At 35.9% G+C, this 20,510-nt stretch overlaps 1 long non-coding RNA gene across 2 annotated transcripts in view; it reads left to right on the top strand.

Annotated features, from left to right (window-relative positions):
* LOC110397490 overlaps positions 1-20,174 on the top strand; it is a 264,908-nt gene extending 244,734 nt beyond the window's left edge. For both annotated transcript variants that reach the window (XR_002437805.1, XR_002437804.1), the window contains 3 exons: positions 12,515-17,869; positions 19,104-19,197; positions 19,532-20,174. This is a non-coding gene — a long non-coding RNA (uncharacterized LOC110397490). The remainder of the gene's footprint in view (positions 1-12,514; positions 17,870-19,103; positions 19,198-19,531) is intronic.

Consider the following 20,510-nt stretch of genomic DNA (forward strand, 5'->3'; position numbering starts at 1 on the left):
AAAACAAGGCCTTAATTAAAGGATTTTTTTTAAAATAAAGCTCTTAATACGTGAAATCAGGGAAAAATTAGATGTTCTATTGAAGTAAGCACAGGTCAATGGCAAGTTGAGAAAAATACCTTGTTCTTCAGGTATTTTGAAGACTTTTCAACCTTTATCTGCAGTAGTAGATACCACCCAAAAGGCAGCTTATGACAGTAATGCTTTTGAAATTCCTGATTTTTTTCTTCACACTGTAGAGAGCTGAGAAATGCTATACTTCATATAAGAAAAAGATAAATTCAGTGCTTGAATTCAATCATTCAAGGCTGAAGATAATGACTTTTTATGGTGCTGTGGTCCAAAGCACGTGACTGAAATATGGGAACAAACAACTGAGGGAGAGAGAAATATTACTGCAAAAAAATCAAGACAAAGACCATGGAAGAGCAGTTTGATTTTGAGCCAAACAACCACCCCGAAATCACCCAGCTCAAAGAGGAGAATATGTAATGGATTTTATGAAAGATAGATTTCGGATCTCAAGTGTGGTAGGCATGGCTGAGGATCCTAAGTGCTCTATGTCGAGAAGACATTGCAAAACTGTATCTGGGACTTGAAACTGAAGTTCTTAAAAAGAGGCTGAGAGTCCATAGCAAAGGCAAGATTTGTATTTGCATGAATGAAATTAGAACTGTGATGGACTGTGTTGTAAAACATTTGCTAGTGTTGGTAGATGGAGGAAAGCTGCACCTCAGCTCAGAGGAATTCTACACAGGAAGAATGAAAGGATGATTCTGCAATGCAGAGTATGTTCATAAAGTATATGGGACATTAAATTTCTAAAAAGGTTGGAAATGTATTGTTGTATTAGAAGCTGTAATATTAGTAGCAAACGATAGCCAGAAATGCTAGGAGATAAACCAATACATTCTGGTGATCTTCAGCCTACCAAATAAAAATATTAGTAGATGAAAGATAAGTATTCAGTTGAAAATTGTATCAGTTTTAATAATACCAGTAAACATAGAAAAATGGTATTTCTGGCTAGCTTTTTCATGATATTTTCCTAATAGGTTATCCTAATATTCTTCTTACACATGGTTGTTTCAAACAAGAGAAGTGACATTGCCATTACTTTTCAGAAAGGCAACTGCTTAGAAGAAAAAGAATTGCTTCAATGAATACAACCTTAAACCACCTTAGGTGGCAAAGATATATAAGCAAACAATGTTAAGCACAGAACTGTTCTGGTTTTCTACACTTTTAAGCACACTAAATCTTCTGAAACAACCCTTTCCAGAATTCTTCTGGATAGAGGATGCAGATGTTTAGACTACTCATGTACAAGCTGCGTCCACTGGGATGCTGTAAGGGAATAAAGCCCACATGAGACTCTGGAGGGCGTGGGCCATCCCAACCTGGATAATCACAAATTTAGTCTTGACAACGGCTTCCAGGATGCTTGCTCTAGTCAGTGCGGGCCTGTGCACGTTATTAAAGCCTACTCAAGCTGCGCTTGGGTTAAGAACTTTTAGTTGCTATTTTTACATTTATAATTTTCAGTAGTGCTTTTTTCCAAGCAGTGCTCTAATCATGACTGATATGACTATGAGTTAATTTAATATCTTAAGTCAATTTCATAATAGTCACAATAAACAGTAATGTAATTTTTCATTTTTGATTCTAAATATTTTTTATCTTTTTCTTCCTGTTTAATGGTGAGTTCCTGTGTGTTTAAAACTGTGTTTCGTAATCCTCAGTAATGGGAAACATCTGGCAGACTCCTACCATTTATTCTGAAACTAAGCTTACAAAAATCTTTGTTTCTTTTTAGCGCTTAGGCAAGTGGCTTTGCCAAGGCATGAAATGGAGTCAGAAAGACTTATTTCCCAGTAAGCTATAATACCATTGAGACTGACATTGTGTTTTAACTGCATATCTCAGAGCTGCTGGTGGGACAAATGGATCATGATACGATTTTTATGCTTTCTTTGTTGGTTTATGGATTTGTTCTGGAGCAAGGCAACCCATTTTCTAAGTCAAATTATCAGTCCGACTGAGAGCACGAAATATCTCTGAGAGACCAGATTTGAATAAGATTCTAGTATAATCTAGGTATAATAGCCCAGTCAGAACATATATTGCAAGCATCTTGCCTTTCAGGTTTGATTTATAGATTCAAGCTAAAGAAAATTCTGCATAGAATAAAGTTTGTATGTAATAAATAGTGTAATATTTGTGCAAATTAGTTTTTGGTAGATATATTTTTACATCTCCATCTTTAGGTATTATGTGAATTCTATTCTATGTGAAGTCTACTCTCTATCTTAAAACTAATTAAAAAACCCTGCTCAAGTGGAGGAAGGAGTAATTTAAATCAGAAAGACATTCTATCTGTATCTATACAGTAATGATTGAATAACAACAAGGACAGTATAAAATCAGAAAGACATGACATCTTTGAAGGTTATATGTTACTAATGTATCTGTTTGACTAACTTGATACGACTCACACTTCTCATAAAAAGATTTGTCATTCTGTCAATTGCATTTCAGCTGCATTAAGTGATAAAGCTGGTAAACTCTCTATTAATTGTTGGAAAGAACATGTGATTGTGTGACTGAATTCTGGAAATACTGACTAAACATTTTTTCATATTTTTATAGTGGGTTAAACGGAGTGATAAGTATCTCTAATTTTAAAATTTCAGTTTCAGAAAGATTAAAAGCATAGAATTACTCCATAAATTCTCAAGTATAACATAAACTGGGTGCAAGATGACTTTCTGAGATGAAGATTTCAAACTGGGAAAAGAATAATTTTAGTTACTGCCTTTTGTAAATAAGCCATGCAAAAGACAAGTAGGTGACTGCTAGTTTAGTTGAAGCTAATGCCAGATATTTTTCAACCAAGTTTTTTCCTCTGAACTAGTTCGAGGTAAAAATTGTCTTTAAAGTCAACCTTATTCCCATCCTGCATTTCTACATAATTCAAATTAAAAACAGTAAATATAATGAAATAGCTGTTTTCTACTGTGATTGCTAATTCCAAATTATTCCATAACATTTAACTTGGTTAACCGAATAATTGAAAGTTAGCTTCAGTAACTGTCTGAAAATAGGTTTTGCAGTATGGAGAGTGGCAGGCTGGAATGATCTACAGTGTTGGAGAAAAAGATACAGAAAGGTACCGTGCCTTCATGGTGCGTTTGTCAAATAATTCCCTAGAACTATTATACCAATTGTACAACATCAATACAAAAAAATATTCAAGTGAAAAAAATCATTATACTGAATATACTGAATATAGGTATATTACAAGGGTATAATCAAGCAATATGAGGAAATAATAGTACCCTCACCAGCTGACATAGTTCCTCGAGGAACTGATTCAGTAATATTTTTGCATATTGCATTAGATACTGCTTTGGTCAGTTAGCCTCATCACAGCCAGACCAGTGATTAAAACTGCGCTTAGATAGGAAGGATTCCTGCTGGTGGTATATTTTGGAGGAAAATTATTGTCTTTAGGAGCCATACTTGATGCGAATGTTATTGAAATTACAACATAGCAAATCATACCCATGGCCCCAAGTAGGCAGAAATTCAGTAGGGAAAAGGAAGACGGGATATAAAACTGTGGCTTGGCTAGGAAGGGAGGTAAAGTGCCCTGGTGACTTTGAGACATACAGGATCTACTCAAAGGGTTAAAGAGTGTTATAAATCCCCATGCCTCAGAAAGCTGGTAAGGGAGAATCTCCCTCTTCATGTCTGTGAGTAACAGAAAGACCTATTTTAATGTATCAATCTGAGATTGACCAGGAACCTGTTTTTTAAACATTTATCTGTATATACCTTGCAATGATTTTATTTTGCTCTGCAAAATTCAGGTGCCTTGGAAGAATTAGAAAAGAAAAATAGGCAAAGTCATTATTTATCAAATACAACTTACTACCAACGAAACTTTGCTTTCTTTAAAAATGAAAACAGAGCAGCTTATGAACTTGAAAGACCTATGCATTATTTTATGATGTGGAATATGCTCACGTGCAAAATAGTTTATTCGTAGTGAAAACAGCTGGATTATTTTGGACAAAAAAAAAAAAAAAAAGAGATGCCTTTCATGAAGTAGAGGAGAAGAACATTTATCTCTTGCTCAATTTCCAATCAACCATAGGGTTTTTACCATAAGTAGACATGCTCATGGTAGGACGAGACCTTGAGTATGATGCTGTACTGCTTTGATGTAACATAAGGACTAGGAAGGTCTCTGTATTGCTAAATTGATCATTTTAATGGCTTTTGACTGTTAATCTGCCTTCTGCTCTCCCTTCTTTCTCTAGAAATTTTAAATATATTCCCTGTTTTTACAAGTTTTTTTTATATCTGACTTGAGCTATTATTCAAGATTTGTGCTTGTGCTCACTTACTAATTGCAGTAACCATAAAAACCTCTTACTAACTGCAAATTAGCTATCATTGTACTCGGTTGTTAGAAATTACTGAAGCATTACTCAATTTATGAGATCTGCAAGGATATAAACTTAAATACTTTAAAGAACTTATAACCAGTCCAGTAGCATTCATCATAACGTGCTCATCAGGTAGCTTATTACACCACCTGTTACATTTATTCTCTTCCTATAAATCTACGTAAGTAATTATTGTATCTTTAAACTGTGGCATATACCATTTCATAGCAGCCCATTTACACACTTCCAAAAGCATAAGTGTTGTAGGTCTGGATTTATGATTTATAACTTCATTCAAGGCAATGATGGGATAATCGTTCAATTAAAAGTCACCTATCAAAACAAAAACTGACATGTTTCATATGGCAAAATCTTGTCCTGACAACACAAGCTGCCTGGCAAAATGATGAATTGTTACTCTGTAAGAAGCAGAATTATAACCTAGAGTTCACTTCTTGCAGTTTAATTAGGCAGTCAGAGATCCATCAGTGAACTTGGACTCTGATACTGTTGAAAGAAATATATATCAAGTCATAAATCAGGTCACTGGTAGGTGGGTGTTCGGGTTTGTTTTTTTTTAACCTCACCTCTACGGGTAAAAGATTGATTCATAAAATTTGGATAGATTTAGTACAATGCACTGAAGAGAAATAGATAAAAAGATTAGTATAAATATTCCTGTCTGCCTTAATGACTACACAAAAAAGACAAAAACTTCCCTGTTACAAGAATTTGCATTAGGGCGACAAAACAGCTTGAACTGATAAGAAATGTGAAGAAACAGTAAATCAGCAAAACATCACATAGTGAAATGGAGTCTGGATTGCTGAGTTGTTATATGATTAGTTTTAATAATGCAGAGATGATATACAGTGGGGTTAGCACAGATTTGAAACTTCTGCTAATGAATGTTTCAAGTGATTTCTAGCTTAAATATTCTTGGATATAAATTTTTTGGCTTTGCATTTGAAGATATTTCAAGGTTATTTCCGGAGTAACGGATGAAGGAAGCAACTGTCTAGTCTTAGCAACATTTAGCTCTGTCTTTCAGCTAAAGGTCCTTTGCCTTTAAGGCCACTATCATGTGCCGTGAAAGGCAAGAATGAAAAAAACAGCCAAAAGTTGTGAAAGCTAAATGAAGATATTTACAGAAAGTATTTCAAAATCAGAGCTGTAAAGGAAGGCATTTGTGTATTTTTCCTGCGTAAAACTGGAAAACAATTTTTGGACATTTGTAGCCAAGTGTAAATGTGAAAGCTTTCCTTGCTTACAGTGGTGAGATCATCACAGTCAGTATGAGCATGCAAATGCTCAGCTCCTCTTAGTGGCAACTGTGTGTGTAATGCCTTCTTTGAATTGTACAGTTCAAAGGTCAATGCCAGATCAAATCAATGTATTTATATTCTTTTACAAAAGATTTAAAGGCAGACTTAAGATTTCATGAGTCTGAAATTCAATAGATTTCTTACCTCTACTTATCTCTACTTAAAAGCGTCTCTTTGGTGTCTGTTCTGGGTTAGTGTAGCATTCCTCAACTCTCTTTATCAGATATTGCTAGTTTACAGCTGTTTCTGATTTCTTTTGGCTTTTTGATAGTGGTCTATATGCTGAGTTCCTCCACACTCAGTTGGTGAGACAGACAGCAACTCAATGGGTCAAGTCCCCTTCTAGGGAATGATTTACATCTTCTAGATGTTTAGTGATGTTGAATCTTTGTTACAAATGAAATGATGCATCTCTCTGCAAATTCTTCTTCTGACTACTTCAGTTTCACATCATTCATCTGAAGACTCTTCTTGTGCCTTATTTTTTGGTGACAAAGATGGTGAGGGAGGGCACTGGTGTGACAGGTTATGTGCAGAAGGAAGATAGTGGATGGGAAGTCTGGCTCAGCTACAGTGCAGCTAGATGCTTAATGTAGCACACTACAGTGATCTGATTTGATGGCAATCCTTGTTAGATAGAAAGCTTTCTTGATTGTCATTTTGAGTAGAGATGGCTAAAATTTTCTCTGATTGAGTGTTTTTCAGTTAGAAATTGCTGATTCATTTAAAGTGATATGTTGTGTGGAAACATGGCAATCTCAAAAGAATTTCATTGAAAAATAAGAATGTTCCATTTTAACTTTTCAGAGTGGAGTAGTAGAATTTTCTGTTTCAGAAAACTCTTCCTTTGCAATTTTAGTAACTCTATATGAAATGCTAAGTTTAAGGCTCCTTTTCTTGAAGATATAAAAACTGAAGCTGCTATGAAACATTCTGTTTACTGGCAATGAGATTTTTGCATGTTCAGGTATTTTATTTCATCAAAAGTATCTGCTTTTTTCCCATTTAAAAATCTCACAATTACTCTTCAAACAGAAAATAAGTTTCAATATTTTTTTTTATTCTGAGCTCTGCAATTAATCCTTGAAAATACTCTTGAAACAGATTTTTGCCTTCTATTATTTACACAGTTTATGTTTGTCAGTGTGTCCAATGAATGAGTTTAGTTCAAGGGATGCTTTCATGACTCATTTTGTATACTTTCCCCTTTGTTTGTGAACTACAGAATGATTTTTGGTTATTCTCAAAATATCCAAGGTTCAGCCTCTTAAATGTAACAGATTCACAGTAATTTCGCTCCAGAAGTTACTTTAAGGTTTATTTTTATTTCCATGAGGTAAGGGCTCTCCTCATGGTAACCCTCTTGCTGAAGCCCCATTGTACTTTAACTGGCATCCTGTTCTTGGCTTTTAGAGGTGATACACTTAGTGTGGCTGCATGTTAAAAGTATTTACTCCATAAACAGCAAAATTAGGGGCATATCTAAAGAAAACAGAAGGGAATGTTCAGCTTTTTGAGCACAGACTAGGGGCTCAGCTATGATGCTACAGCAGAAGTCATTGCAAAGTCAGCATTTGCCAGTACTTACTGCATTCCAGACAGTAAAAGTAGCTGACTTCATGGTGTACAGTATGTATGAACTGAAGGACAGTCTTTCCGTTGTGTGATGATCTGGAAGGGCAAGAACAGTTATTCTTTCTTTCTTGGATGAGGAAAAAGATGTAATCTAAGCTACAGATTCTTCTCACTTCCCTCCCTTGGAATAGCATATTGCTCCAAGGACATTAGAGAGATGGGCTCCACGAGCCATGATATCAATTGCCAGATATGCTGTGGGGGAATTGAATGCATCATTTGCTTACTTCTGGCACCTATTTGGATGCCTGGAGAGGAACTGTACCATTTTCAGTTTTCTCAGGGGAACTATAGTTCTGTTACTCTTTGAGTAGTGCAGTATAACCCTGACTTTAATGTTATGAAAACTAATAATGAAGAGACTCTCAAATTAGAAATTATGTCATGTCAAATACAGTCACTTCTATTAATCTATGAATTTTCAAAGTGGATTCTGGTTTTGATTATAAGTACTAGATTTTTTCCATCTGTTTTTACTTCAAGCCAAGCATAGCTGGCAACAAGAAACATCCTTATCAACTACAATTTCCAATGAAGGATTTTCATTGATCTGCAAGGTAATTTTTACTTTGATTGACAGAGAATGGCATATTTAGCCTATTCCCCAAGTGTCTCTACATAGTCTGTATAATCAGTTGTCATACTTTCTTTTACTGAATACACCAATCACAAGAATAGAATAGATGCATTTAGCTTAAGTTTTATTTTCAAAAATGATAGTTCTTAGCCTTTCTGCTTTCTTTAAAATATCCTGCCATTTCCTGATTCTTTTTTAAACAGATAACTGCACTATATTGTGCCATTGCTGTTTGTTCATCTCAGAAAAAATTACTTGATGGACTTTCCATTCGCCAGGTACTACTTAAAGGAAATACTTTAAAACTGTCTTTAAAACAAAGGAAATGTTAAAAATATTATTGTTCTTTCTTGTTGCAAATAATTAGAGAGAAAAGGAGTTAGCTGAAAGCATCGCTATGCCAATGTAGCCATACTGAAATAATACTAAGTGTTGTATGAGATTCTACAAGATACTTTGTGTAATTTTGGACTATGATAATGTGGCCTATGGTTTTGTATGTGTTTAGAACAGGTTCTAGCGCTAAGCTTCCAGACCCTCCGTAATGATTGCACTTTAATTTCTATTAAGAAGTGTGAATTTTCAATCTATTGTGTTTGTCATAATAATTATTAGTAGATTATTTATAAAATAAGTTTTTGTTGCTGTTGTTTATGATGACTTGGATGCATGAGGCTTAGTCACGCAGTCTACTGCTGTAAGTCACATTTGCTTTGAGTTTGAATATCAAACAAAACACAGTGCAGGTGTTTTTGCTTGTTTGTTTGCTGTGGTTTTTTAACAGTTTGAACCTAAGAAAATATCCCAATATCAAATAATTAAACTGCAAAGATAATGTCTTCTAAAGTGGCATTTATGATCTTATCCTTTTATCACTTTCAAAAATATTTTGCCACTATCTTTTGCTGCATGGTTATAACCCACACAATGAAACTAAATTAGGAAATTAGTGAGGCCACTCCCCTTCAATTTGATCTGCAGTGTGTCAAATTTATAGTGAATATTGCTTCACAGGCAAGCAACTCAGCTAATGATCCTCAATTCAACATACATGGGAATTATAAGACAAAATTTTAATTAATTTATTAAATGTACTAATACAATGAAGTCCTGGAAGTTAATAAATGAAATGTGTTTAAATAATTATGTTTATTTTTATATATTTTGTATTGTTTCAGTGTGAATTAACAATGTAGCATGTCATTCATTATCATGGATATTGTTCTTTTAGTGTGCACTTGCAGCCCGGAAGGCCAGTGGTATCTTGATTTCAATCAGAAGAGGGGTGCCCAGCATGGAGAAGGAGGTGATTGTTCCCCTCTGTTCTGCCCTTGTGAGGCCCCATCTGGCGTACTGTGTCCAAGCCCAGGGCCCCCAACACAGTAAAGATGTGGAGCTTTTGGAGAGGGTCCAGAAGAGGGCTACAGAGATGATCCAAGGGCTGGAGCACCTCTCTTATGAAGATAGGCTGAAGGAATTGGGCTTGTTCAGCCTGGAAAAGAGAAGACTGCAAGGAGACTTCATTGTGGCCTTCTGATATTTAAAGGGAGATTATAAACATGAGGGAAATCAACTTTTTACATGGGTAGGTAGTGACAGGACAAAGGGGAAGGGTTTTAAGCTAAAAGAAGGGAGATTTAGATTAGATGTCAGGGGATGTTTTTTACTGAGAGAGTGGTGAAGTACTGGAACAGGCTGCCCAGAGAGGCTGTAGATGCCCCATCCCTGGAGACGTTCATAGCCAGGTTGGGTGGGGCCCTGGAAAATCTGATCTAATACTTGATCTTGCGGCTGGCAAGTCTGCCTGTGGCAGGGGGGTTGGAACTTGATGAACCTTGAGGTCCCTTCCAACCCAAGCCACTCTATGATTCTATGATTCTATGAAATTAATTATTTGAGTTGGAGGCTAAGTACAAGTCAGATATTCGTGGACAGAAGTAACTGCTTCACTATAATTAATACTTAGAAATGCTGATCTCAAAATATATTTTACAGTGATATTAGGAAGGAATGAATTAAATAAAATTGACTAACAATAACATTGCGTAAATTTATTTTAAATACCAGGGCATATTTTTGAATAGAGACAACTAATGATGCATCTAAATTGCTATATCAAGAGTAAAATGTTTTCCTTGCATCAAGGTATTTCTCATTTATTTGATAGGAAACCTCGTATTATGTCAAATATTAACATCAAATACATACAGTAATTAAGGTCTGTACTGTGAATATGCAATCTTTTCTTTGACAGGAATTTACTGAATAACCTTAATATTCATCTTGTATTGAATCGCTGTAAGTTTGAATGGTCCTGCCAGGCTAAAAAGTCCTCTATATGGTCTTCTTGGTGTGCTGGAGATACCTTACTAGAGCAGAAAGACGTGGAATCAGTTACAGGGAAGTAGAAGATATTGATCTATCTGGAATACAGGCAGATCTGATTAGGTTTTACTTATTTTCCCTACTCTGGACATCTTTTTACCAATAGAAGAAACTTCTTCAGATTGTGCTGTATTTGTTCCTGTTTTTTGATCAGATATAGGAGAAGGAAGAACCTTCATAACTGATACTGAAGGGTTAGAAATGGCATTACGTACCAAATTCTGTACACACATATGCATAAGCATATGAAGAGCTTTTGAAGGTTATTAGTTCAGCTGAATGAACCAATTGCATGCAGAAATTCTTTGTGTTAGCTTATTGCCCATGACACAAGTCGATGAACTTCAGGGCAATTATCAGCTTCCTTATCTATACTTCATACATCCTTATTGTAAAGCACAAAGAAAATAATTTGGTTACACTGGAAGCGGAGAATGAGGGTGGGAAGAGGTTGTGGGTGGGGTACCTTCCCCACAACAGCCTTCATGATGAGCTTTCGATAGAAAGCAAGGAGGGTCTTTTCCTTGTTTAAAAGGAAAAGAGAAAAAAATCTAGGAGTGAAAGGTCGCTGGATACTTTGATACAATCAAAGTTCTATCACTTTGGGTTGGGCCACTTCTCCCTTTCTTAAGACTTTAATTGAAGAGCTATTAAAGCCTGAATTATGTTAAAATTTGAGTACTCCTTCTGCACATGATATGGAGTAAATAATATGCTGGTCAGTGATTTTATAGGCATTGTTTTGTCATTTATTAGTGGTGTTTGTTCAGGCTTTTGGATTGATTCTCTATGATGCTTTAGATACTTCTTCATAGAATTTCTGTTGGAGAACACAATCTTCAGAGTCTGTGCAATCCCATTTTTTGAGGCCAAAATATTACTACCATAGAATATTGGGGTGATTAAAGTTAGATATGTATTTTAATACCTTGTGAATCAGGATCTGTACAGAAAGAATTGGACAGCTGAACTGTATGAACTTGGTATGATTTAAAGATTCTTCAGTTGCAATAAGTATTTTCTTTTTAGCAGATGACTTTCCTCACCAATAGATCTGAATTTGTCTGTAAACTGGTATGGATGGTCTTGTTTTGAAAGTTCAGCTAATAATAAACATCTGTTCATGCCCCAGTGCATTTTCCAGAACTTTACTGTTCTTTCTGAGGACTCCTCAGTTGGTTGATCTTATGCCATAAATTAATAATTGCAGGCATTCATGCTTGTACCACAGTCACTGTGAATAATTAATAGTGCTTACAAGTTCTGATGATTTATTATCTGGGCAGGCAAATACACAGAATGCCATGTATTTTTTTTTTAGGCAAAAATTTATTTTAAGACTGAAATTTATCTGGATCTTCAAAATAATAAATTCAGTACAGAAATATCTTAACAAAGCATTATTTGTCTTTCTCTTAGTCAAGTGTGCTATGATATTGTAAAAGCATTGTCATACCAGTAACAGAAGTCATTTTAAATAAACACTATGATAATAATATCATCTTATACCAAGTTCCCTTGTATACTAACTTCAGAATGTAATTAGACATTTGGGGGTTCCTCTTGGTTTCTCTTATCTGCAAAACTATATGTTCAGATACAATTGCCCTGCAATTATGCTTCCACTCTTAATACAATAACCACCGATTCTTTGGAACCCACCAAAACTACCATTATTAATGTTTGTCTTTTTCATTAGCAGTTTAAACACTATCTCGAGCTGTTAAACAGAGCTGACTATTCAATAATACCCAACAAAAATGATATTATTTTGAGAAAATAAAGTATTGCTTAGTGGTGTTAGGATTGCCCTGAGCAGCATCTCTCACAACTTCTTTATGCATAGTCTGTGCCAGATCCCACTGCAGTGGCTAGTTTTTTATCTATGGGAATGGCCTCCCTATCTTTTCTTTTTTTTTTAATATGTGCCTCGCACATAAATGTTTCTGGATGTGAAGGAGAGTAGTTTTCTGGGCATTGTTTTCTTGAATGTGACATTCTGATGTTATACAGAAAAACTGAGGTTATTTTATCTGCTTGCTATATCTAAGAATGTCCGTTTTGTCTCATAGGTTTCCTGAGATGAAATGAATTTAAATTTTCCACTCTCTGATTTTATTTTTTTTTTATTCCCACAGACTTGTCCAGGGTTCTACAAGCAACAGTTTAAGACATTATCAAAAGTACCACAATGTAAAAATACGCTGGTTGAAGCCCAAACATTATTTATACAGTTATGCTTCTGTTCTTTACCTGATGGAAAAAGCTAATGATGTTAACTTTAAGATAGAAAATTTCCTGGTTAAAAATGATATTATAGTTTTGGAGGAAGAATTACTGTTTTCTCTCCCAGCATTTCTACTTGAAAATTGTTATAGCAATAAGTATTTCCCATATCTACCAGCCATCATGATTCTGATACTGTGAATATTCTGAAGACAAAATATTTTTACATTATATTTATTTCAAAAGTGTAGTACAAATTGAAGCTTGAAAAATGTCTTCCTAATGCTGATTTCATTTCTTTAATTCAGATTTGTTTATTAATGTTATATTTGTAGTGCAATTTTTTTTTAAAACTCTACCACTTTCCAAAGCAAACAAACCAATAGTGAGGAGGAGAGCTTGATGTTTTCAGCCCTGATTTCTCAGAGAGGCAGAAAATAAGTAAGTAAATACATAAATAAATAAATAAAAGGCAGTTTCCGTTATCAGGATGGTGCTAGCTTTGATGAAGAAACAGAGTTGACTTAAAAGTGATTAAAACAGATTTTGAAAGCAAACAATCTAAAGAAAAGCTAAATGTGTTCTTCTCACTAGGTGACCAGGTTCACTTTGCAAAAATACTTTTTAGCACAAGGAAAGTGCAGAGAAACTGTGTTAGTATTTTAATTAAAGCCTTATCACTTATCTAGGAAAAAGTATCTTATGCTTGAAAGATGATTTCATGATCTGAAGATACATCCAGGTTAAAAGTAATCTAAATCAACAGAATAGATGTTTTGCTTATGTTTACAGGCTTGATGCTTGGCTTAATCAGCTGACAAAAGATCAACGTTAATAAGCAAGTTTTTGACAGGAAACTGTATAGCGAGTTATTGAATGCAAGTCAAGACTTGGTTTATAGAAAAACAATGAAGAATAAGAATTATTTAAAAATGGAATTAATAAACCTCCACCGCAACAAGTAATTAAAAACTGAAGAGTATGAAAGTGTCACCCTGTGACCCAGTTCTCATGAATTGTTTTAGTAAAATTTTTAGGAACCAGTAGCTATTTTTAGAATAGCACATGACTAAAAGGTTAAAAAAAAAAAAAAAAAGTATTTGCTTCAAATCTTTTTTTACAAAGATTTTACCAAGGAACTTCAAGGTTGATCATGTTTCTATAACAGCCGTGATTAGAGTGTGGACACACATTTGAAGATGAAGTTGCTAGGACTAGGTGCTGAGATATGATGTTGATTGGCATTCTATATATGTCACAGGTGAATAGGCAGAGAGATTAGGGAGGATCAGGGATTATCTGCAATAGCGAATAAATCTGTCAGTCTTGTCACACAGCTATTGCTCTCAGCTGTTGTTCCTCAGAAACCCAAAAGAGACAACGCGTGCAGAACTGATGGTACCAGATAATTCATTCTCAATACCTTCAGTGGAAATTAAAGAAAAAAATAAAGATTTTTATAATGCACATAAAGTATACTTGTTAATGCAGAGCTGTAAAAATACAGTACTCGAAAAGAATGAGTTCAAGGAAAATGTTTACTGAAGTAAATTTACTTAGTGATCATCACAAAGTAAAGAGGTTGCTTATGTTTATGAACTGAACAAAGGATCTCAATTTGAGCAGATCAAAACTAATCAGATCAATGAGGCAGTCTGAGAATTGCATATTGAGTTGAATCAGCTGCTGAAGTCAGCATCTGGGTATGGTGTAGAATAAGAGCTACATGCTTCAGCAGAAGTCTCTCCAAAATCTCATGTAGTCAGCTTCTTTCAAGAGAAGAGTCTGTATCTACAATCCAGAGAGAGGGAAAGGAATTAGCTCAGTTGTTGATAATATACTGCACCACTTGTATGGCCATCTAGAATAGATAGCGGGTCATATTTTGTCATTGAGAGTGGAAAATAACCTTTATCTGGTCATTAATTGGTGTTTCAATGCTTGACAGAGTAGATAAGGCTCCTATATGTGGCTAGGTTGAACTAAGCCTTTATTAGAAAATCATCTGATATGCTATTTTTTATTGATGTAAAATAACTCTCATTATATGATAGTGACAATTTTTCTCTTGTACAAGTGATGAATTTAAGTATCTGTCAGATGTAAGAAACTGTTTCTGAAGATTGTCCTCATTAGAGAATTTTGCCATCTGCATTTCATTGCACCAAAAAGATTATATGACATGTCCTTTTGGTCAAAATGTGCAGACTGTGAGCATTCTGGTTATATGTAGCAAGTATACAATGCAAGGAAAAGAAAAACAAACTTATTCTGGTGTTAACCTACTTCCTAACTTCTTAGATTAATCTGAAGGGAACACAATAGCTACAAACTATTCTATTCCTGTTCAGGTAGAATGTGATGCTTCAGGGAGGTTTGGTATCCCACTGCTTATGCCCCTTCAAAAATAGCCTGGTAGACAGGTGAGGGAACTGAGCTCTTTATTATCCTGTTGAAATATATGTAATGAAATGTAACGCAGTACTGAGACCGTGCAGATCATTGCTGCTGTCATCTGAATTACCAGTTTTACTCAAAGCTTTTAAGCTTTTCATCCCAGTACTCTAAATGGATCTTCCCTGCAAATGAGTATCAAATGGTGCTTAAGATACTGGATTTATCATACCAGTTTGAGATTATCCCTCAGGTGTTGCTTTTTTTGCCTCAGTCAGGGTGAATTTGCCATAAGAGCTAAGTAAAGGCTTAAGATTGAGTGACAACGTGAATAGGAATAATTTTTGCAGACAACCCTTCCCTGTCAACCACATTTGTTATCTATGTCAAGGTAATCTCTGCAAAATACATCTCTCATAAAATGTTCAAATTGTCTGGTTGACATTTTAAGACACCATCCATGCACAAGACACAGTCTTCACCATATCATTCTCCACTGGGAACCTGATGAGGTTTAACAAGAGCAAGTGTAGAGTCTTGCACATGGGGAGGAATAACCACATGCACCAGTGCAGGTTTCGGGATGACCTGCTGGAGAGGAGCTCTGAGGAGAAGGACCTGCAGGTCTTGGTGGACAACAGGTTGGCCATGAGCCAGCAGTGTGGCCTAGAAGCCCTTGTGGCCAAGAAGGCCTACAGTATCCTGGGGTGTGTTAAAAACAACATGGCCAGCAAGTCAAGAGAGGTGATCCTCCCCCTCTACTCTTCCCTAGTGAGGCCACATTTAGAATACGGTTTCCAGTTCTGGGCTCTCCAGTTCAAAAAAGACAGGGATCTCCTAGGAGTCCAACAACGATGAGTTAATGAGTTATCAGATTAAAATTGATGTGGGAAATACAGTTCTTCAAATATTAAAACCAAATTTTGCCTAAATTAATACAAATTGCAGAGCAAAAAAGAATGAGGCAGGTTACTGTATTTCTACAAAAATATAGCACTTGGAAAGACTAATTACCTGAGAGAGATATTTCTAGGATTCTGTGCATGAATCCTTCAAAATAAGCACTTCCTCCTTTAGGATCTTTTAAAAAAAAATCCAGTTACAGATGCAAACTCTGTTCCTCTGACAAAGCTCTGTACAAAACCTTGTAACTTCCCCCTCTTAGTTGGATGGCTTTAAATCCATTTCTTTGACTGAACAAAATCCTACAAAAAATTTCAGTCTGTTTCTGCATGTTCAAAGAAGCCTTTGTTAAGACAGAATGTCATAAATGAGCCTTGTCTTAGAAGCTCTGAATATGATTTAAGCCTCTCTTTAGGCTGTATTTTTCTCTAATGGAATTTCATATTATGTTGGGTTAACTGGGATGGATCACACTTGACAGTACTCACCTTGCCAGTTCTGCTTGATTATGAAATCTGGTTTGCTGTGTGAAAGCAGTATTCTATCATGAAATTATTATACTATTATGACTTTATTTGTGAAATCATAAACTACTAGCAAAAATGTCAGGGGCTTTGCAGAATAAAGAAATATATTTCATTTGCAAAAGCATTTTAAAAGACAGTGCTTTAATATTTAATGAACAATATATATTTTTTAAACAAGAAAACAATGTAGCTACATTCTTTGGGGTATATACTTACATTTACTTAGCCAAACTCTATCCTAAGGAAGAAAGAAATCATTCTATTTGGTGGAAAAAAAGTCTAGTAGCTTCCACACAATTGGTTCATTCAGCACAGGTTAACCTTTTTTAGCAAGATGTATTATTTTTTCAGATGCTGAGAGTATTGTATTTATGTCATAAGCCACGTTACTTTACCGATTACCTTATAGAGTAGTGGAATGTATTTCCCTAAGCTGTTGAAGAAAAGCTTCTCAGCAAGGTATCCAAATGGAAAAAATGTATTCAGTACTATGACCACAATGGAGTCAATGGGCATGATACTGCAGTGTGAACCACAACTCATCTGTTTCCTTAAGCCTTTAAAGCAGGCAGATCTTCAGAGGTAAGTCAATTTCATGTGAAATGCACTAAAGTCTAGTTCTCAAGTTTTAAATGCAAAGGCATGATGTTTGTGGCACCAGTTCTCAAGACTGCTGCAGAGGCTGCAGACAGCTGTACTGCATTTCCCTAGGTATTTTCAGTGGCAGAGGGCTGCTTTCTGGCTTTGGTGCTCTTTTGCCATGGACTTGTGGAGAGAGAAGGAAGGTATACTTGTTACAGCTAAACCAAATTATATTAGCATAAAGATGCCTTTTTAAGTTGTCTCAGATACCGTAGTGTGTTCCCTGAGATGCTGAAAACACAGCAATAGCTCTGTGCAAATTTATGGATTTTTGAAGAAAAACTTGTAGATAGAGAAAAGATGTGGAGTGACTTCAGAAACTTGATGTGCTGAGGGTTGGCATCTTTGCTTGCTCTGCATTTGCATGTATTGTAACCTTCAGTGGAGGTTAGTGCTCTTGTTAACAGTTGGAATCCCTTTACAGAAAAACAAAAAATTCTGCTCAGAGTTCTCCTTCCTTTCTCAGGCTCACTGCTGCTCTAGAGGGTCAAGTTCAGCTCTTACCTTCATCTCAGTTTAGCTTTCTATTATCCAGCAAATGGCATTCCATACTTGTGACTCTTTAATGTAGAATCCTATCTCTTTTGTAGGCTTTTCTGTTCACTGCAGTGTCATCACTGGTGTCTGCAGAGCTTTTGGGCTAACACAAATTTCAGATTGCAGCGCAGTACCTGGCATTCAGTGCTTGGCGTTCTGAGGAGGCAACATCTCAAACTGGTTTTTGCTGTTTATTTTACATTTGGATAGAAGATTGTCCTTGAAGAAGCGTGGCCACTTGCATCAATACACATTCATGTCCAGGTGAATGATTTTCCACTCACATCCTAACATTTGTGACAGAAGGCTTGCTTGACCATCTTGTATGTATTGGTTTATTTGGAAATAAGTTAGAGTTTTAGCAGACAAGGAGAGAAAATATTTTTAAAATACTTTTTAAAGGACAACTTTAGAGGGGGAAGACAGAAAGAGTAAGGGCTGTTCTTCCAGAGGCACAGCAGAGGCTGGAGGGGCTTCCTGTGGGCAGCTGCTGTCCTCCATTTCTGTTTTCATGGATGGATGGATAGCTTGCACTCTAGCATACTGACATGCAGTAGTAACCAAACATCACACAAATGGGAGGGATTTTTTTATAAGGGTGTGTAGCAACAGGACGAGGAAACAGTTTTAAACTGGAAGAGGGCAGATTTAGACTATATATTAGGAAGAAATTCTTTACTGTGAGGGTGGTGAGACACTGGAACAGGTTGCCCAGCGAGGCTGTGGATGCCCCCTTCCTGGAAGCATTCAAGGCCAGGCTGGATGGGGCTTTGAGCAAACTAGTCTAGTGGCAGGTGTCCCTGCCTACAGCAGGAGGGGGTGGAACTAGATGATCTGAAAAGTCCCTGCCAACCCAAACCATTCTAAGATTCTACAAAATCTGCAGATACATCTGCACAACTCTCCCAGCACTTCAAGCCTGCTATAAGCCAGCACCAATCCAGAAGCCATGTAAATGTGGCAGCATACTCCTGATTCACAGAAAATATACTCTGCATTTACTGACCAAAAGAGGGGCCTACTGGTCTTTCTTAAAAGATAATATACTCTGATTTTTCTTTCCAACGAATGTGTTGTTATACTTGAGAAAAAGAAACGCTAGTTATTTTTCGTAAGTCACATCACAAAAGCAGTTGCTAACAGTGACTCTCCTGCTGCTTTCATTAAGCGAAGACAAACGTAGTATGAACACTGCCATGCTGGGGCTCAGCAGCACCATTCTGGAAAACACACAAGTCCTACTTTAATCTCTGCTGTTCTAGTGTCATTTATTTCATTTAATCAAATAGTAGAACTCTGGATACATAGCACTACTCACTGCTATTATATTTGGCAAAATGCTATTACAACCTGTTCTGAATGTTTTAAGCAGTTAAGCGCACAAAGGGTATGTGAGAGGGCATATACTTAAATGGGTACATAGATTAGATTAGAAAAGAATATAGCTGTACAGATTTTGGAATGCTTGTTAAAATTCCTATTTTTCTCTTAATTAAAGGCTTCCAGTGCCAGTTGCGTACTTATTTTTAGATTAAAGTGCTCCTGTGACTGGCACCTCTCCATGAACAAATAAATACATGTAATGTTCACATGTAAGTATATATTTATACACCATTCGTATATATAAAGATATATATAATAAACTCTGATTATTCTTTTCCTAATATTCTGCCATCAAATACTAATCTACTAGAAAGTAGTTTTATAGGATATTTCTGCTCATAAATTGCCTTCTCTTGTAACATACACAAGTAGTCTGACGAGAGTTTCTCTATAAAGGTATAAAGCTGCAAATATTTTAGCTAAGAATTTTGTTTCAGATATTTCAGAATTACATTGCACATTAAACATTTTTGAAATGTACATAATTTGTTTGTATATCACAATTATAAGTAACTTTATTTTTCTCTTTCTTTCCCCTTGCAGAATACAGAAGAATAAAGTGAGTGTATTACAATAACAAGCTGCTACATTATACACGAACATTGTAGGCTTCTTTCCAGACACGTCCGTGCAAGTACGATAGCCATGGATCTGGTTTATGTTTAGCAAACATACTAAGACATCTAGTCTTTTCTGCAATATATGTGACTTGTGTTTCATATTCAAAAGAACAGAAAAATGTTCAGTTGCTGTTGGGGATCGCCCCGGTATCCCCAAAGCGTTGCCCTATCGGTACTCGCGTGGGGAACGCACGATCAACTCAATATGAGATGCATCCAATTTTATTGTAGCAACACACCATCTTATATAGCATATATGCTTCCAGGGATACAGGGTCCAGGGATACAAGCTCTATCCAATGCGCATGCTAACAAATTGTTGCCTGAGTTATCTCCATATATGGGATATGTTGTTAACTACAACACTATGGATACAGAATACTATGGATATGCTGGAATATACTAGAACACACTGGAAACACCACATTCCACGTATCTAGGGATTACATCATTACATCATAAATCATTAGTAAATCAGTAGCTACGTGCTGCCGAGCAACCTGCTTCTCAACAATTCCCCCCTTTTTCTTTTAGGTCTGTAAGGCAAAACAATCCTTTGGATTGTGCCCCCCTTGATCTTGTAGCCAATCAAGAATGATGTCCGAATCCTTGTTGTCAGTCACAACAAGTGCAGCTTTTGGCGCGGTAGCACGCAGCAGACAACTATACAATATTCTAGCAACTATCACAAGTAGAATAATGATTAAGATCCATTTGAAACCTTCTTTAATAATATCATATATCCAAGGAGTAAGCCCTGGGAACACAGAATGCAACCAATCATCAATAGAATTATGATCCTTAGTAATGGATCGAGTGTGATTAAGCAACAAATGAATTTGCTTTTGAATCAATTCGCTATGATCAGAAAGATTAAAACAATGCATTCCATCAAATTCCTT

This window comes from Numida meleagris, chromosome 4, assembly GCF_002078875.1.
Source record: "Numida meleagris isolate 19003 breed g44 Domestic line chromosome 4, NumMel1.0, whole genome shotgun sequence".
In the NCBI taxonomy this organism is placed as follows: Eukaryota; Metazoa; Chordata; class Aves; order Galliformes; family Numididae; genus Numida; species Numida meleagris.